The 20,994-nt window shown below is 34.6% G+C and overlaps 1 pseudogene; it reads left to right on the plus strand.

Annotated features, from left to right (window-relative positions):
• Positions 1–3,752: 3,752 nt before the first annotated feature.
• Positions 3,753–7,601, plus strand: LOC143612674 (protein WHAT'S THIS FACTOR 9, mitochondrial pseudogene; annotated as a pseudogene).
• Positions 7,602–20,994: the final 13,393 nt, after the last annotated feature.

Raw genomic sequence — 20,994 nt, forward strand, 5'->3', positions numbered from 1 at the left:
TAAGTTTGTTGATCGTCTTAATTGGAGGTGGTAATCTTGACCCAAAACATTTCAAATGGGTTAGTTTGGTTACTTTGAAAATTATATGGGTTGATTTGGGTCACATGTTTTAACTAAAATGGTCAAAATGGGTCACTTGAAATTCACCTTGTTATTTTCGGGTCAAAATGAGTCGAAAAGTTTAAAGAAATTGATTGATGTGGGTTAGTTTCTTAAGAAAATGTGGTAGGTTCGGGTTCGAAATGGGTTTTGGAGTGGCACAGATTTCCACACGAGACAGGTTTCAACACAAAACGAGTTTTGGATTAGAATAGGTTTGGTTTAGGTTTTGCTTTGAATCGGGTTTCGAGCTGACATGAGATTCACACGGGACGAGCTAGGTTCTGTTTTTTGTTTCATTTTCGTCGAATGTTTCGGTTTTGGTTCATTTCTTGGGTTTTTTTAACGAGCTCAACGGATGAGACATTTTGGTTTTTACTTTTTTTTGTTTTTGATTTATATTTTTTTTATGATTTTTTATTTTTATTTTTTAGGGGTTTCTTATAAGTGTTTCCTCTGATGTCCTCGTTAAAAAAATCGAACCAAACCCGTTTGACTTGTTCCGAGCTGGATTCGGACCTGTTCCGACCCGAACCCCTTCTGACCTGACCTGTTTTCAACCCTGACCTATTCTGACCAAAACCTAAACAACCTTTTTTTAATTGACCTCCGTTACAACCCAACCCAACACAGCCCATTTGCTACACGAATCGAGCCCAAATACAGTCACCTACACGAATCTAACCATAAATAGTTTTAACTACCCTCACCTACAAGGAGTCGAGGGATATCTATGAATCTCCATCCCTATTTATAAATCAACACATAATTAAAGTTTTTCAAACTGCCTATATCTGAACCTCCATTTACTTTTGTCATTCAGCACCGTCTCCTACCTCACCCAACACACTTTTTGATTTTCCATCTCTGTGTATGAGTTGGTTTCGAGTGTGAAGGGTAGGCCTGTAAACGAACTGAATCGAACAAACACAAATAAGGGCATGTTTGTATTCATTCATTTAACTTTAAACGAACATGAACACAAACACGAACACTAACAAATATTTGTGCTCATTCTCATTTATTTAAAAAAAAATTGTCACAACCCGCCAAAATGAAAGCGCGAGTGTGTGACGTCATGTATACCGTAAGCATATGATTATCGCTAACATAGTAGTATTAGGATCCCAATAGTTTTAAAAAGCATTTACAAACCATAACATGCTTTTAAATAAATTATTTTAAGACAAAATTGGGATTTCTTGTATATGACCCTAAATATCAATAGGGTTATACAAGCGAAACCCATCCAAAAGTTATCCTAATTATGTCTTGAGGTCTCGTCTTCATGATTCCTTACGTGCTTGTTAATTCCCTGAAAAACATACGTTTTAAAAAGTCAACACAATGGTTGGTGAGTTCACAGATTTTGAGACTCGATATGAAATCACGTTCATTTATAAAACGATGAATCAGTTCACAAATAAGTATATGATAATCTGTTGAAACAAATACGATGATCCTTCGTAGACTAGCTAAATCTACGAATTAATATGACAAACACTGAGCCTATAACCAAACCACGACTTATATCCTTTTGCCTTGTTCAAATCTCACAGATGGAATATACGCACCTTGTTTCGATGCAATATCGGAGGTTAGCGTGACTAGCCTAACAGTAGGGGGAAATGTCAACGTCAATAGTACTATTCGTATATTCCTGTGACTAACTCCGTTAGCTAATGGTTATAGTAAGCAAGAAAGGGACTTATAGCACTACATAGTTCAACTCATGTTCGCATAAGGATTGGTGTTTTGTTTCTAATTATCGTATATAAAAGCAGTTGTGTATGTCCCTCCTGATTAATAAAACAGTAAAACAGAAAAAGGGGGTAGTGAAACTCACCTCGTGAGCTCAGTGGCGTTTGCTAGCAGTTCAGTTTAGATCCGAGGTCAGCTGCCTTCACACGCCCTAAACGCGTAAGGTCAGTTATTTACCGTTATCGACTCGCAAGTCGGTTTATGTTAGTCGCTTTCACCCAACTAGCCGTTTCGTTTATTATGTTTGTGTCGGTCGCTTTCACCAACCGAAGGTTTTGTTTATTATATTGTGTCGATTGCGTTCCCCAACCGGACGTTTCGTCATTAGGTTTGTGTCGATTGTTTTATCTTACCGAACACTCATTTATAATGTTTTTCCGGTTGCTTTTCCCCAACCGAGCGTTTAATTTAATTCTTGGATGGACCGTTGTTGATAAGTTTTTTTGTATTCTTTTTGAATATAAATATTTATATGCGTATATAAACTTGAGGATATAAGTTTTATTAGTGTCGGTGTCATTTAGATATAACCGATTCGTTTGGCCGAGTAATAAATATATATTAAAACTATATGTTTATTTTAAAGTAATTTTTCTTCAAGTTATGATTGTAAAACATCCTATATTTTTATGTATGTTCATAAACTAGAACCAACTTTATATACCATTCCGATCGTATATCATGTAAAAATTATTATTTTTACGTATAACATGTATACATTTCTTCGAAAATATATGTTTTATGTAAAAGTTACCGTTTTGATACAAAGTGTCGTTATTGCGAGTAATATTTATTATTTGTCGTTTCGAAATATAAAACTTATAGTTTTATATAAAAAGCATATTTAAGCGTTATGAGAATATATAAACGTCTTTTTAATGCAATACTTTATAAAGCATAGATTATATTTATTTAAAATGCTTTGACTTTAAAAATATACTCATTTTTGTGATAAAAACCCTTGTGTATAGTTTTAATCGAATGTTTCAAATTTCAGACTTTTAAAACTATATTTTATATCGCGATTTATATATTTTCTTTACATATCTACTTCCCACAAAAATTAACCATATTTATATATTCATTTTTTTATTTAAGAAAATCCATCTTTTCCACCATAACTTGTGCATAACAAGACTATGGTTTTCAGATACCAACTCGCCATAATTTTTCATGAACACACAAAATTATGTACATTATGTCTTTAATCGCATGCTTAGTCATAAAAATTATAATTCTGATAACTCTTATGTCTAGGCATATTGGTGTTTTTAGACCAAAACCAACAATGAAACCAACTTTTAAACCATATTTAGCAATCATATTATTTCTTGTGCATGATATTTTTTATGTATATTTAAAGCCTTGTTTTTAGCATGTTAAATGTCTAGATTGTTATTTGGGTGAAACCTTAGCATAACTCGTTTATAAACTAGTTTAAGAAAGGTGTGTCTCACTTAGTTCTAGGATTAGAATTTAGAGAGATTACAGAGTCTTGAGCTTGTTTCTCCACGTAAAACTCGTTCGACTTTCCTGAAGAGGGCTCCCACACCATCTTAGTCTTGAAACATAATGAGATGTAGATTAGTTAGCGTGTTTGTATATGAACCGTAGAGTGAGAGATTGCAGAGAGAGAAAGAGTGGACGTAAATGAGCATGTATTACCTTAAGAGAGAAAAGAGTAGAGAGAGGTAAGGTGGTGGCTTGCAGTGGTTAATAGGGAGAGAGATCGTGGGGGGTTTCTAGAGAGACAAAAGGTGGTGGTCTATATATGACACTAGTTCCAGTAGTGCGATGAAGGTGGAGGTGACTACAGGTGGTGATGTAAATGGCCATTTTCGGTGATGGGTTGGTAATGGTGTATTGCGGGGGTGTTACAGTACGACGCGGACATGTTTCGGTGGAACGGAGATGAAGCGGGAGAGAGAGGAAGGTTGTTGGTGGTGTTTTGTGTGGTGAGAGGTGGTGGTCTACGATGGTTTGGGATGTCGAGCGAGAGAGACGGTAGCAGCGTAGGTGTGTGTTGTAGAGAGAGAGAGAGAGAGAGAGAGGGTGTAGAGAGCAGAGGCCGTGAGGTGGTGGTTCACAGTGGTATGATTGAACAGTGAGAGAAAGAGAGGTGGCTCTTAGATGATGGTGGCCAGTGTTGGTGAATTGAGAGGAGGATGAGAGGTTGTAAGGTGGCGGCTAAGGGTGGGTGGTTTACGGTGAATGAGTATGTGAGTCTGAGTTTTGTTTTTTGAAGATACAAATGCTCACACACGTGTTTGTTATACAGTATGAATATATGGTTAGCTTATTACAAAAATCTAGATATGAATCTTGTGATGGGGTAAAATTTTGAACAAGCTCTTGGTACTTGCAAAAAAAAAATGATGAGATGATGTTGGTGGTATGAAGTCAGACGAGATAACGGAAAAGAAGGAAAGGGATGGTGGGTTGATGGGGTAGGTGGTGCTAGGAGATATTGGTTGACCAACTAGGTCTTGTTATGATGTATGTAGATATTTAACTTATTAGTACTATGTATCTAAATCAATTTAGAGTCAACTAGGATAGTTTATTTTTTCATTAGGACCAATTCTTATGATTTACTTACTTTTCTTGGAAATTAGTTGCCCATTAGTTGCTAGACATATTCGCTCGTTCATATACCGATAATGTATCGTCAAAGTAGAATCTCCAAGCAAATAATAAACTCTTGATAAACCGTTTGGTGTTTGTTGATAATATTTTATAAAAGTACTTACAAAATATAATTATATTGTATAGAATTCAAAACTCAATAGGTTCATTTAAATATATTTCAAACATTTAAATAGTTTATCACCATGTCCATATCTGACGGATAGATTTGAAAGTTTGCATAATTACAATAAATTACTTAGATACAATGTGGCTTGAATTTGAGGGCTAATGCTAGACCCAATCTGATTACACTTCACAAAATTTAAAATTAAGAGGGAATTAACATTAAGAAATCATGTTTAGTGATTGTACGAAAATCGACTTAGTTTACGGGGTGTCACAAAAATGAATGTGTTCATGTTTGTTTGTGTAATATCTAAACGAACAGTTCACGAACATAACTGAACAAAGATGAACGAACATATATGAACAAAATGTAAATAAACACAAACAAACACAAATAAACACACTTAAATGAACACAAACGAAAAAATATAAAACCATTAAGCAGACATTTCATCCAAATAATGCTTAATTATTTTCTATTAATAGGTAAACAGACATAAATGAACATATATAAATAAACAAATGTTCATGAACATAAATGAACAAACAAAACATTTAATTATTCATGTTCATTCGTTTATTAAATAAAAAACTTCCCGCTGAACAGTTCATAAGTTGATACCACAAATAGAAGCTAATAAAAAGACCCGCAATCCCATAGAAAGACATCACAATTCCTTGTGGAAAAAAAAACCCGGTTTGTTGAGACGAAAAGAAAGATATCAAATTTCTACCAAAATAGCTCGAGGTTCCGACCAATAAGAATCCCAATAAACCTAAAAAAAAAAAGTAATAACCCAGTATAAGTTACTTATTTTTCTAGCCCTTCGTAGGATGATTCTTGTTGGTGTTGGTGTTGCCGTATGTGTTTTTTAATTTAGCTACCTAACTGATCCTAATTACATGGTTTTGTTTACTTTGATTGAAAAATCATCATCAGAAAACTACTTCTTTTTGCAGTCTGAAAGCATTGTAGTTAGTTATGTCTTCAATTTGGTGGAACCACTCACCACCACTCCTGTCTGATTTGATCCATCCCAGATTTTTGATTGATTGATTAATCGGTTTAGATATAGATTATTATGAGTGTCGCCAATCGTCGAAATCTCAGAAAACTGGTAAATCAATTCACACCCACTTGGCAATACGTTTCAAAGCACGACTACACGAATGTATATATGAAATGGAAAACTGATTCATACTTTGATTCAATTGATTCCATCCACAAGCCGTTTATCGGGATTCTAAGGATGAGTTAGAAGAAAGGTTAAAGAAGTTGATACTTATGAGTGTTGAAAAGAGGCTGCTATTGAAGATGATGAAAGGGGTGTTGTGGTATTTAGGGTTGCCGGATGATTATTTAGACGGAAACGTTGGTGGGTGTTTTAAGGTAGTTGAAATGGGCGACGGGTTGAAGGGGTTATCGGTTGTTGAAACAGAAAACATGCTGTCTATGGTTCAAAAGAATGCGTTGAGAAGTGGACGAACAGAAGACATTTCGACTTCGTTATTTCCGTCTAAGGGTTGAAGGTTGAAAACAAAGATTTTGGATTGGCTAGACGGGTTTCAGAAAATTCCATATGTTTCACCGTACGAGGAATGTTTGGATTTGTGTCCGGGTAGTGATTTGGCTGAGAAACGGGTCGTGGGTTTGCTCCAAGAACTGCTTAGTTTATTTGTTGAGCATTTTGGTTGAGAGGAAGAGGGTTTTGTGTTTGAGGAAGTATTTGGGGTTGCCACAAAAGGGTCATAAGATGTTTGAGCGACATCCGTTTGTGTTTTATTTTTCTTTGAGGAATAATACATGCACCTCGATATTAAAAGAAGCGTATTGTGATAGAATGGCCAGGGGCGGATTTATATAGAAAGGGGGTGGTTCCTCGAAACCACCCGAGTTTCGAAATAATAGTGTACTTTTATATAGAAAGTATTATACGAACCACCTTATAAATTAGGAAGGAACCAGCTTAATCTCAACTATGACCGCTAGTTTGTCGGTAAAAACTTGGTTTTGTAAAGGCAAGGTCGTGGGTTTGATCCGGCCATGGTGTGCTATTTTTGAACTTTTTTAGTTAAGCCTTATATAAAAATCAATATTGCATCTCGTAACTCTAAAACCAGTGAAAAGAATATATTTATTAACTCAAAAACATTATTGTTCTTGTCTATCAAGAAATGTTTCGTTTTCTTCATTTCTGCATTCAAAAACATTACTTTGCTTCACCATTTCATCTTCATCAAGTATGATGTGTTCAAAAATTTGACCAGAATATATTTATTTCTTCACCATTACTTTGCCCTTTCATGGCATCACTGGTCCAAGACCACCACCATACCTTCTTCTACACCATTTCTTTTAACGGGTCGGTTTACTTGAGGTCGGTTTTCTTCGGTTCAGACCTGAGGACTGACCTGAACACGAGAAATACAAAAGATAGGAACCAATGAATAACCGAGTTGCATCATATCGGTCCGGTTTTGGGTTTTTTTTGGGTCCGGGTATCGGGTTTTTTCGGTTCAACCCGAAAAGATGAAATTAGACGGGCTTATCTACTTAGAGGTCTTTTATTATTTTATCGTATTTTTATTGTGTAATGAACTTTGCCATCGAACCAACCCGAACCTCAAACCGACCCGAAACTTTTTTATACTCGACTCTATGAAATTGAAGCATCTATACGTAGTGCACCACCCGAAAAAAATTCCTAGATCCGCCGCTGAGAATGGCTATCGAGGCGCATCCTCTTGCAGAAGTAAGGAAGAAGTACATTAATTTGGTGAAGGAATTTAAAGCTATATTGAAAAACCGAAGGCTGCAAAATCATGATTCTCGCTCGGATGAAGGGAACTTGAATGAATTGAAGGTTACATTGAAACTTTAATACTTTCTGTAATCAACTTTTTATAGCATTTCTTAGTTTTGCTGTTTGTAAAGGTTAAAAATACATAGGCATTTGGTATGTAAATGTGACCTTTTGTGTGGTTATGGTGATAACTTATAATAATCAAAATATTGTTTTGATGCCTGGTAAAAAGGGCTGGTCGGGTCCAAAGAGTATTCCCACACTCCTACCTACAGCCGTTTTGGACGGATTTCAGAGCTAAAGAATGAAGATTTTGAAGGTTTTCAAGTGCTGGAATCATTGATTGAAGAGCTCAAGGCACGGGAACAAAGATAGCACGGATTTTATCGTCCGATCTTTCTATTTTCGGTTTATTCTTATTATTATCTTCCAATGAATTTAGAAAGGTTTCGTTTATATATATATTTAAGATTTGTAGCGAAGAATAAATCAACAAGATGGTTTAAAAGGGAATTTGATTTCATTTTTAAAAGTTAATACTTATATAGAAATTAAAAATCACAATTTTTAACTTTAATTTTTATTTTTAGTAATTTTCATCTATGAAATCATAAGATTAGCTCTTTTTAAACTCTTAAACAGGTTAACAAGGCAACCTATTTTTTAGTGGGTTGTGTTTTGATCGAGTCATTGACCTGCTTTTTAAACGAATCGTGCTTGAGTTGACTTGTTTAAAAAAAAAGAGTCATGTCAACCAACTCAAAACTTATTCTTTTCGTGTCGTGTCAAAAATTGTTGTCCTTCGTGGCATGTGATGTCTATCCGCACTAAATTAGTATAGACTCATGTCCCACAAGACGAACAATAAGTGGATTTTAGAAATAGATTGTAAAAGGGTGTGTCATGTGTGTTTTTTTAGTTAAAAACAAAACTAAAAGTAAAAAGGTAAGTTCATTACTCAAAAGTAACACCACTACTTTTTGATCAATTTCAATGGTCCATATGCCTTTTGTGTTAACAGTTTCAACAAAGTTGAAGAATATTACTAGAATCCACAGATTTCAAGTAAGTGATTGAAGCGATAAGAACCATCAATGGAGGGGCAACATATCATTGCTTTTGAACTAACAAATGGAAAACTATTTGGATCATGCCAAAAGCAATCATGGGCACAAACTTGTGCATATATGTTTGACTACAAGACATTGCGAATGGATCACATAAAATGAAAATATTTAAATAGATTTGAGACTTTTTTTCGGAGGTGAACACATATCTGTTTGATTCAGTTATATGAACCTATAATGGATGTTTTAGTTTTTATATTTTTCAATAATGGATTAGTTTAGTTTCAAATTATTTAACAAGACTAAATTACTAATTATAACCTATATGTTTTACACAAATTATGGAGATGGATATTTTGAAGGGTTCAAATAGTGGTGGGCAAATAAACCGGTTAATCGAACCGACCCAAAAACTGAACCGAAACCGAACCGGTTTGAAACCGATTATGTAGAAACCGGTTTGGAACCGATTGAAACCGTGGGTTCAGAACCGGTTTGTAATTTTCTCCACCAAAACCGGTTAACCGAACCGAAACCGGCCAAAACCGGTCAAAACCCGAACCGAAACCGATCAAAACCCGAATCGAAATCGATCGTAACATTGTAAGAAACCGGTTTCAACCCGAACCGAAACCGATCATAAACCGGTTTTGACTTTTGTTGACCAAACCAAACTGGTTTTAACCCAAACCGGTTTTGAGTTTTAAACCGATTTGTGCACCTCTAAGTTTAAATAAGAATAAAGAGTTTCCTAAGAATGGTAAGAATGACATAAAATTTAGAATTGGAAAACCATGTGGGTGTGACACTATGTGGGCGTGCCACAATTAAGAACTATCTGGTATTTAGAAACTATTAATCTCAATCATTAGATACTCGATCCAAGAGTCTGCATCTATTTTTACTCTTCCTATGAAACTATGTATTTTTTTATTTTACCTAAAAGATATTTTGAAAAACCACTTTTAATCAATGACCTTTATTTGAAAATTTGTTTCGTCTTTAACCTGATAATCTCTAATTTTGACACGTTAATTAACTGCACATGGGTTGCATATGATATGGGCAAAATGTCCTTATACCCTTAAAAATCACCATCATATTCTTACCCCTTAATTCCTTCATTCATGTGATTTACCCTAAGGTTCAATGAGAGCAAAAAGTATAAAAGGTGGGATTGATGGCAACAATAATCTCATGTGAGATTATTGTCAACCTATGTTTCCTTCAGCCTTCGTTCTTTATAATTTCAATATCAGCCCACATGATTTATACACTTATGAGACTTATGCGTTAGTGAGTTCGAGATTACATAGTCACATTAAATCCAGTTGTGACCCAAGGTTTTTAGATGCCTCAAGCTAACAATCAAGTTGGAGGCTTTTTTTCAATATTTTTTAATATAAACTCCCCTCCTTTATCCGGGCTTGGGACCGGCAATAATAAACCAAAACGTTTATAGTTGGCGGAGTTAATTTTTTTTTAAAGTTAAAATCGTTTCGATGGAAAACAATGCTTACATAAAATTTATTTTTCTAGCTTTATTAGATACAAATTGTTTAATGAAATAATCATAATCAATTTCTGTCAAAAAGTTCTTCTCAATCGACAAAAGAGCTAAACCATTTAACCTTTCTTGTGACATTGTAGATTTTAAATAATTTTTTTTTATCAATTTTAATTTGGAAAAACTACGCTCTGCGGAAGAAACAGCTACGGGAATAGTTAACACAATTCTGTAGGCAATATAAGCATTCGAAAAAGAATCAAAGTTTTTAATATAATTTAATATATGTTAATAAGTGTGTCGGATTCTAAATCTATAACATCTCTTAGCATTTTTAGTTCTTGAAATAGATCTAAACCGTCAATATCTATCTTACCGTCATGTTTCAAAAAGATTTCAAGATTAATACACTTCTTTTTTAAAGTTTCTTTAGTGAACGATTTTAACTTTTCTATACTAAACAAAAAACCGTAAATAGTTTAAATTGATTAAATCTACTTGTGAGTGAAGATATAACATGATCTACTATGTATAAGAAATAATCGGTTCTAAAACATTCAATAGGAGTTCTTGATGTTTTCCCTTCATATTTGATCCATTATCATAACCTTGTCCTCTAATGTCATTCACATCAAGTCCTAAATTATTAATTTATTCAATAATAACATTAAAAAGGCCTTTACCGGTTGTATCATCTACTATTAAAAACTCTAAAAATATTCATTAACTTGAATTGGATTTGACAAAACATCTACACATCGTAAGACAACGAACATTTGTTCTTTGTGATTATATCGGGGGTGCAATCAAGTATAATTGAAAAATATTTAGCTTTCTTAACTTTTTAATAATTTTAGTTTTTATTTCATTTGCTAACAAACAAATAAGTTCATTTCGCATTTTGTGCTCAAGGTAATGATTACGAATTTCATTATCTTTTATGTGTTGATATGTTCTTGCATTACTGGATCAAATTCTGCAATCATCTCAATAATAGCTAAATAATTAAATCGAATCAATTTCATTTACTTTGTACACGGACTGATTTGGACTTGTTACTTTATAAATGCATGATATTAAGTCAATTAAAAGATCACGCACCATCATACGATCACTGTGAACCTAAGCCCCCTATCAATTTTGTCTCAGAAGCTGTGTAAGATCAAGTTCAAGTCTTTATTAGAAGCCAAAACCCTATATCATCATTCTCATACAATTCGTCATCGTTTCGGGTAATTAGATTGTGCATTATGTTCGTTTCAATCTCAATAACAAAAACCCTTTGTCAATTTGCATTGATAGAGGGCAATCTGATCAAATTTTGGCTTTGATTAATAAAGGTTTATATTAGGTTTTAGTATTATTTTGATCAGTGTATAAATTAAATATGTTTCAGGTTTAGAACAAGTAAGACACTTAACCCAGTGGCAAGTGCAAACTCGTAAACACTTGAACCGGCTTGGGGCGCAGGCTCAAGTCCCTAGACCCGGTTTTGTTGTTTGTTTTCATTTTTATTACTTTTCTCAAATGTTTGTAATTGTCACAGCCCAACCTAAGGCGGAAATGTCGGGGCATGAGCATGATTGTTCGCAGCTTGAAGATACTATCATAAATATAGCTGACAATATCTATTAAGTTAATTATTTCAAATACAATGCACAAATATTCAAAAACACAAATAAATAATTTAACACAGGTAATCCAATCAAGATTTAAATAATAATTGTCTTCATTAAAACCCTAAGGTCTTTCTAAATGTCCATACTTCAAACTTCAATTGAATGGCAACCTGTATATGCGTAGAAAATAGAGTTTGTCAGCAACACATGTTGAGTGAGATTATCACCAGTTTTTGCAATGATATAATATTAATATAATAAATAAAAGAAAATAAGCAAAACGTAATAAATTACGGTAATGAAATCAAACCATGAGCAAATAAGGTGTCAATTAACCATTGCCAAGCGAATCGGGCGCCGGTAAATCAACCATGAGAAAATAATAAGACCGTTGCCAAGCGAATCGGGCGTGGATCGATAATATGAGCACCCTATACAAGGGAATACGTTGGACCTTTCCGAATGCGAATGCGCATATAAACAAGTAAGCACATAACAAGTATATTTGATTAATCACACATAATTACACGTTTGCTATTTTTAAGATATATATATTATGAAATATGAATAAGTACGCATATGTCCCCAAAACGTTTAGGAAACTTAGTAAAATAGGGAAATGATAAAACTCACCTTAGATTAAAGGCAAGTGAATACGATTACAAATAAACGAGCTAAAGATTAAGCGAGTTGTCCACTAACGCGTCGAACAAAACAAATCAACTGAACCTGAAACTTTTAGATATGATAATAAGTTAAAACGAACTCGTTGCCGCTGGAATCAATCCAAACGGATGTTTAGATCTTCGATTATGTTAATTTAAATATTCAAGCGAGTAGGTACTGACCAGAATCCGAACAGCGAGTCGGAAGTCGGGTTTTGGTTAGTAGCCTTAAAATTTCGTTACAAGAATAAAAGTCTTCTAGACCGAACGTTGAATTCAACCAGAAGTATGAGAAAACGTAAAGTCAAACTTGTTGACTATTTTGCCCTTTAACGGGTATTAAGTGAATTGACCAGTCAACACCCTTCAACCACCGAAATTGATTGAAGGTTATTGACTAGGAATATGTATGAACGATTTTACAGTTTACAACTTACCCGAAAAGTGAAAGGATCAACCGAGAAGATGAGTCAAAGGTCGATGCATAAGCAAAGTCAAACTTCAATACTTGTATCTTCAAACAAATAAGCAAAAACCGAAGAGAATGATGAAGAACAGAGGACGTGACGGCTGGGATTGATATATTAGGGTAGAGAAAGTTTATGACAAATAATATGAGGTTAGTTTATATAATATATGCAAAAACGAACCAATTTGGTTAGTTTGCTTGTTTAAGTAACCGAATAAATATTTAATGAAGAAATCAATGAAAAGATCGGTAAAATTTGTTCTTGGACAACAAATAATGAACATGGACATGTATCTATGTAACACCCATCAAAATTTCATTCCCAAAGAATCAACTTTTTAAGGTTGAAAACCCGAAAGTGTAATATTCAACGTTTGTGGGTGCAAACAAACGCTATGATTATGACATATATTTTAGTTTATATTTAAAATATTGCTTCTTGCGCGTTGGTTAATAAAAACGACTGTTTTAATCATGAGATATATATTTTAACGAACGTCTAAAACTAATAAACACTGTTTAACAATCTAAGCTATATATATATATATGTATGTATATACATATATGCACATAAAGACTTTAATATAATAGATAATAATAATAGATTAATATCTAACATTATATACACATACAGGTGCAACGCACGTTTTGAACTTATAGTAAGAGATATGATCTTTTGAATAAGTGTGCATTTTAAATGACATTAAAACACAATATATAAGACATTGTGATGCTAATAATAATAATAAGAGTATACTAAAAGAACACGCCGTATACATGCGCTCTTTGAATGGAAGTACATAAATACCAACAACATATGAGATTCACATATTTTATTATCATACTTCATTCATGATTTACATAATTCATGGTTTTAACCCTCGTACAAAAAGTAGAGCAAAGAGATAGAAATAGTAGGTTAAAATGAAGGATACTAATGATATTAAAATAAGTTATGAAAAATTTTAAGAAGTTTCTAATTTAAATTAGCTAACGTTTAATTATATAAACCATTATATAACCGCTAATGGATACGTTGGATAAATCTACTAATATATCTTTTCAGAAAAGTAAAGTAAATTCTATTAGATAAGAAGAAACTGTTCAAAATCAATATATATGTTAGCAGCTATACAAATTGTATATTCATATGTTTATCCATATATTTACGATAATACTTAAAAAATTACATGTCTAGCTTAGCTTTCAATCCTCATAATTTGGATGATTTCAGTGATTGCACGTGGATAGTTTTATAATACAATCTTTAGTGTTGGACACCATTAAAGGAAATGGAGCCACGGAAATAGCAACTCATCATAATCTGTCCTCACATTTATATGTATATAAAGAAAAGAAACCATGGCCACCATGTCTAATACACATCATTTTATTTAATCTTATATTCAATTCCTATAAACCGATGCGGTGAGGGACGAGATCAAGACTTGGCAAGTTACTAAAAGATCATGGACTAAAAATGAACAGATTTGAAGTTTTGCATCTTCGTGATATGCGAAGAATCTAAGTTGCATCTTCGCGATACGCGAAGATACAGGACACGTCACGGGACATGCGTCAGCACGCGGTGACACGTGGCAGGCCTAGGTGACATGTGACAAGCCTACGCGGCGACTCAGCGAAACTAGTGCATCTTCGCGATACGCGAAGCAGCTTCGCGATACGCGAAGATGCAGAAAATTTTCTACAAATAGATCGGCCATGGGGTGTTTCACATCCATCCCACACACTCCAAAACACATACACAACCTCGATAAATTTTCCATAACCCCGATATATCGATATTCCGATGTTTTTGGCCTCGAAGTTCGTGCTAGAATTCTTCCAAGTTGCTCTCTCGACTTTCCTTCAAGTAGAAGTGCTGTCCAAGTAGAGCATAGACATTTCGTATAATAAGCCATACTAGGTAGGGGTTCTGCCCGGTTATTATATTATACATGGCTTAGATCCTAGTCCGGGATATAGCCCATACCTTGATTATATAATAAAGTGAGAAAATAGATTTTATGAGTCAAGATTATAAATAAAATATTATGTCTTTATTATAAAGATTTTTATAAATATTTCTTATGATAAAAGAAATGTGACATGTACGTTTCTTCATGAAACGTAGTTTATAAATGATTAACAAAAGTAAGGACCAGAGGTCCTTACATTTTATAAAAGAGATAAATGTCAAGGTAAATGTTATGCAATCGGACTAAAGATCTGAAGCTAGATCATTTATCTAGTACTTACAAAACATTATTCTCGTACTATAGGTCCAAGGTAACAAGACAAATTGGTGAGAAACACTAACCAAGAAGAAAGGTGAATACGTCCAACTTTTTATAAAACAAGTCTGTGAATGTTTGCATGGGATTATATCCCTAAAACTTTATAAACAAAAGTAATGTTGGCCCTCAGGCTATTGTATACGTTTGTCTGGATCCTTACATATGTGGGTAGACGGTGGGCACACCGCACCACACTTGCTAATGCCTCCGCCACGTTGGGCCGGACCTAAGTAATGTCCGAGAGGGGATTATCTCGTGTATATTGATAGTTGCTAAGACTTCGATGCTGCGGTATCGCTGAGAGGTTTCAAGTATAACTGGAGGTTTATAATAGTAAATTTAACTTGGTTGTTTCCTAAGCCACGATGGGTCGGGTCATAAGATACCTGAGGGGATAACTAAGTAACTTAAATGTTTTGTGTCAGCGTGTTCACCAGCATATAGCTGACATATTTTTCCCACCATTTCAGGAAAACAAGTATTATACAGGTAGAGGATTTGAGTTGCTCATGGAGATAGAAGCTCGCTATATGGAGATGGCTCAATTTTTTAATTATTAAAATAATATGAACAGGTTTATCAAAACTTTATCAAATACTTGGATATTCATTTTCCAAAAAAGTTTTTGAAATAAATTAATATTTTATTTGTAAGCACTCGGATTTTCAATATCTGAAAAGTTTTCAAAATAATAATAATAATAATAATTTATTTTCAATAAAGTCTTTCGCTAAATCAACCCGCAACTCTGATATATTTACAAAACAGGTACCAACTATTAGTCACACGCGACCACGCCTAGGCCCTAAGTCAGGGTGTGACAATCTAGGCTATGGGAGATTTCTTGGGGCTTAATTCACTCGATTTAGTCCTCAAATAAGCGATTTCGGGCAAACAACGAACTAGGAAACGAAATCAACTAAGGATTCTGTCCAGCATTACCATCGCGCCGTGCGGCCACATAAGGTGGCTGCCGTTGGGCAGAGCCCCGACATCTAGAGGGCAAGTTTTAGATTTTTGGCAACCTAGGCCCTTATACGTCATAAAATGTTTAAATATTGAATATTTTGAATTTAATTTAAGGATTTAACTACTTTAAGAACATGAGGGGTATAAAGTGTAAAATACAACTTTTAAATACTTATAAATACTTGATAATAATATTGATAAAGATCCGAATAAAGGTCTTGAATCGGGTTTTATGTAAACGAATAAGGGTTCGAAAAATCCGGAGATGTTACAATCTCCCCTATTTTAGGGAATTTCGTCCCGAAATTAAGGAAAACAAAAAAATAATGGTTTTGAAAATAATTAAAATTTTTAAGAAAAATATCATAACATAGAACTTCTAATAATCGAAGCAACGCTTCAAATGACCATCCGATAAGGGCACTTATATTTAGGATGTACCAGCGGGGTATCCACCATGTCCTTATCATTTCAACATTTGTACTATTACTTAAACTACTTTCGGTTTTGGATTATGACACACAATTGTATATATTATGATTTCAATGTGAGGACTTGGATAATTATGTTCGCAACCATAATTACTCTTATCGTCGGATGGTCCATAATCCGTTCCATCATGTGGGTTATAAAACATTGAAAACAATTTTTTTTAAAAGAAAACAAATTTTTTGATAATTTTAAAGATAAATTCATAAGATAATTAATAAATGTTCGAGTTGGATATATAAAACTGTGAAATTTCTAAAACATCTTTTGCTTTTAGAAGTGCAATTTTGAAAATTGAAAGGAAACAAATTTTGTGAAAAAGATGTTCTTATGAATCGTGGTGGTCGAGAATAAGGAAATGAGATAGATGTACATGATCCTAATAAATTAACTTTGATAAAGAAACTTTATTCATGAAATTAAACGCTCAAAATAGTTCAAATTGAAATCATTCAATATCGCAAATAACTAACGAGTCGATACAATGCATAAACGAAAAAGATAAGATAACTTAAGATAGAAATAATGAAGGCAACAAAAGTCTTCGGGTCTTCAAGAATCTCCAGTTACGGTTGACTTGATTCACTTGACTTGGAGTACTTGAGGTAGTTGGATCCATAATAACTTGAGCAGTCGATGCAGGTGGATTTGGAATAGTTTAGGTAGGTTGAGCTCGAAAGGATGACACTAGTGAGCTTTGAGTGGTGTAAGTTTGGTAGACTTGAGCTTGCGGGTACGGGTTTCGATAGATGTGAGATAAGTAAGAAGTATCTTGATTGACGGGAAGAGCTTAGAGAAGGTAAGACTGATGGGTTTGGACTTGATAAGCATTGGTAGTGTAGCAGGGTGCAGTCCTAGTTTGAGCTTGGCGAACGTGGATTAGTTGAGGGCACATATTGCAAAGATGAGTAGGATCTCCACAATGGTAGCAAGCACGGGTATTAGGAACGCCGTTTTGCGCATGTGAGGTAGTAGTGGTTCTCAGGGTAGGCGAACAGATCGTTGTGGAGCAGCTTGAGTACCGGGCGGTATACGGAAAGTGTTAGCAAGGTGACCATAGCGGTTGCATTGGGTGCAAAGTCGGCACGGGGATTGGGTCGGATGATGATAGTTACAAGTAGAACATAATGGGAAAGGTCCGGTATAGGGTTTCTTGTTAGGAGCATTTTGGTTGGAGGGTTGAGGATTGACTTGGTTAGCAGCATAGTTTTGGTGGTTGGATTTACGTTTGTGGTGTGAAGTATTGTCATTACGTGGAGTGGGTTTGGGTTCGGTCTTAGCATCGGTTGAGGATTTGGTTTTGGAGTTTTCCGAGGTAGGTTTAGAGTCCTGGCGAGGTAGGGTTTCATCTCTAACAGGGTCATCGGGAAGTGAGACAGCAAGAGCAATAGCTTCCTTGAATTCCTCCCAAGGCATACTCGTAGCAATCCCAAGCATAGCAGCAATTTCCTTAGTGATTCTAGCAGCCAAACGGCGATCATGAGCAGCCGATGGACGACGCTGATTACGACAATGATTTCCTAGGGAAGACATTCTACGAGAACCAAAAATGAAATTTTATGAGATGATGGGTAAGTTATGTGAATAAGTTGATGTGAGATAATATAGAAGTGTAATAAAATTTGTGCTAGTGATGACTCGAGGACGAGTCGTGATTTAAAATAATGTGAATAATTTTTGAAATATTTAATTTAATATATAATGTTTATAAAAATTTCAAAAGTAAACTCTTATTGGGTTGGGCTTTCCGTGGGCTTCCCATGGTAGCTTAAGATCCCAAATAAAATAACAAAATATATCAAATGAGTTGACCTCCTATGAGATTTCCATGGCAATTTGAATGGTCCAACTAAATAAAGCAACATAAATTTTGTAAATTGGGCCTCCCATGAACGTTTCATGGCAATTTATTGACCCAATTAAAATAACGAATAACAAAAAATTGAGTTGGTCAGCCCATGAGCATTTACATGGCATTTACCCAACTAATTAACGAATTATCAAATCAGTGGAGTTGGTCGGCCCATGAACGTTACATGGCGTTTTTAACCGACCCAACTAAATATCAAATCAACAAATCAAATATGAGCAGTTGTAGTATCTCGGGAACCACCCCGGACTATACGTTCCAACAGAAAATCAAATTAAAAACGGGTTGAGAAATGGATAGTTGGAGTGCCCATGGATTCACATAGATTTTTCACCCAACTAAGCATTTTAAAATAATTAAAAATACAATTTTGAAAATTTCCCGAATTTAGCCACGAACCACCGTGAATTCAGTTTTTATAAAAGGAATATAACCGTTTAGCCGGTTACGTTTAACCACTTAGGGGTCCGGTCGTATGACATCTTGTTCTGCTTTGGCCTAGAGGCTCGAGTACTATGGTCAGGTTATCCCCCAGGTAAGGAATAGCGTCTTACCTTTGGTTCTCGGAACTGCTTTGCCAAGGCCCGAGTCACAATTCTCTCACCCCTACGGTTACTTATCGAACATGTGATACTCCCATGCCCTAAGGAGAGGGAGTAAAAACAAAACACGGGAATTCTTAAGGAATTTCCCAAAATAAAAGGCAATCTAAAGAGGATTTAAAAATATTTTGAATGTGAGGCATAACCTCGGAAATCTTGTGTGTGTGCACAATAAATAAAATAAAATATAAATTAAAATAATTAACCTATATAAGCTGTAAACAATTTAATAAGCACATAAGGCAGTTCAGATAAGCACGTATAGGGTCATAACATATGACTAGGACAATTTCTGACGACCTATCTTAAAACCTTCGGCTCTGATACCACTCTGTCACACCACAACCTAAGGCGGAAATTCCGGGGCGCGAGCATGATTGTTCACAGCTTGAAGATACTATCGTAAATATAGCTGACAATATATATTAAGTTAATTATTTCAAATACAATGCACAAATATTCAAAAACATAAATAAATAATTTAATACAGGTAATCCAATCAAGATTTAAATAATAATTGTCTTCATTAAAACCCTAAGGTCTTTCTAAATGTCCATACTTCAAACTTCAATTCAATGGCAACATGCATATCCGTAGAAAATAGAGTTTGTCAGCAACACATGTTGAGTGAGATTATCACCAGTTTTTGCAATGATATAATATTAATATAATAAATAAAAGAAATAAGCAAAATGTAATAAATTGTGGTAATGAATCAAACCATGAGCAAATAAGGTGTCAATTAACCATTGCCAAGCGAATCGGGTGTCAGTAAATCAACCATGAACAATTAATAAGACCGTTGCCAAGCGAATCAGGCGCGGGTCTATAATATGAGTACCCTATACAAGGGAATAAGTTGGACCTCCCCGAATGCGAATGCACACATAAACAAGTAAGCACGTAACAAGTATATTTGATTAATCACACACAATTAAACGTTTGCTATTTTTGAGATATATATATTATGAAATACGAATAAGTACGCATATGTCCCCAAAACGTTTAGGAAACTTAGTAAAATAGGGGAATGATAAAACTCACCTTAGATTAAAGGCAAGTGAATACGATTACAAATAAACGAGCTAAAGATTAAGCGAGTTGTCCACTAACGCGTCGAACAAAACAAATCAAATGAACCTGAAACTTTAAGATATGATATATAAGTAAAAATGAACTCGTTGCCGCTGGAATAAATCTAAACAGATGTTTAGATCTTCGATTATGTTAATTTAAAGATTCAAGCGAGTCGGTACTGACCAGAATCCGAACAGCGAGTCGGAAGTCGGGTTTTGGTCAATAGCCTTAAAATTTCGTTACAAGAATAAAAGTCTTCTGGACCGAATGTTGAATCTGACCAGAAGTATGAGAAAACTTAAAGTCAAACTTGTTGGCTGTTTTGCCCTTTAATGGGTTTTATTAAGCGAATTGACCGGTCAACACCCTTCAACCACCGAAATTGATTGAAGGTTATTGACTAGGGAATATGTATGAATGATTTTATAGTTTACAACTTACCCGGAAAGTTAAAGGATCAACCGAGAAGATGAGTCACAGGTCGATGCATAAGCAAAGTCAAACTTCAATACTTGTATCTTCAAACAAATAAGCAAAAACCGAAGAGAATGATGAAGAACAGAGGAGGTGACGACTGAGATTGATATATTAGGGTTTAGAGAAAGTTTATGACAGATAATATGAGGTAGTTTATATAAATATGCAAAATCGAACCAATTTGGTTAGTTTGCTCGTTTAAGTAACCGAATAAGTATTTAATGACGAAATCAATGAAAAGATTAGTAAAATTCGTTCTTGGACAACAAGTAATGAACATGGACATGTATCTAGGCTATAGGAGATTTCTTGGGGCTTAATTCACTCGATTTAGTCCTAAAATAAGCGATTCCAGGCCAAAAACGAACTAGGATACTAAATCAACTAAGGATTCTGTCCAGCATCAACATCACACTGTGCAGCCACATGAGGTGGCTGTCGTCGCGCGACGCCCCTGCATCAAGAGAG

This window comes from Bidens hawaiensis, unplaced genomic scaffold, assembly GCF_021521415.1.
Source record: "Bidens hawaiensis isolate Kalapana, Puna unplaced genomic scaffold, B.hawaiensis_p1.1 tig00035169_1, whole genome shotgun sequence".
NCBI classification, from domain to species: domain Eukaryota; kingdom Viridiplantae; phylum Streptophyta; class Magnoliopsida; order Asterales; family Asteraceae; genus Bidens; species Bidens hawaiensis.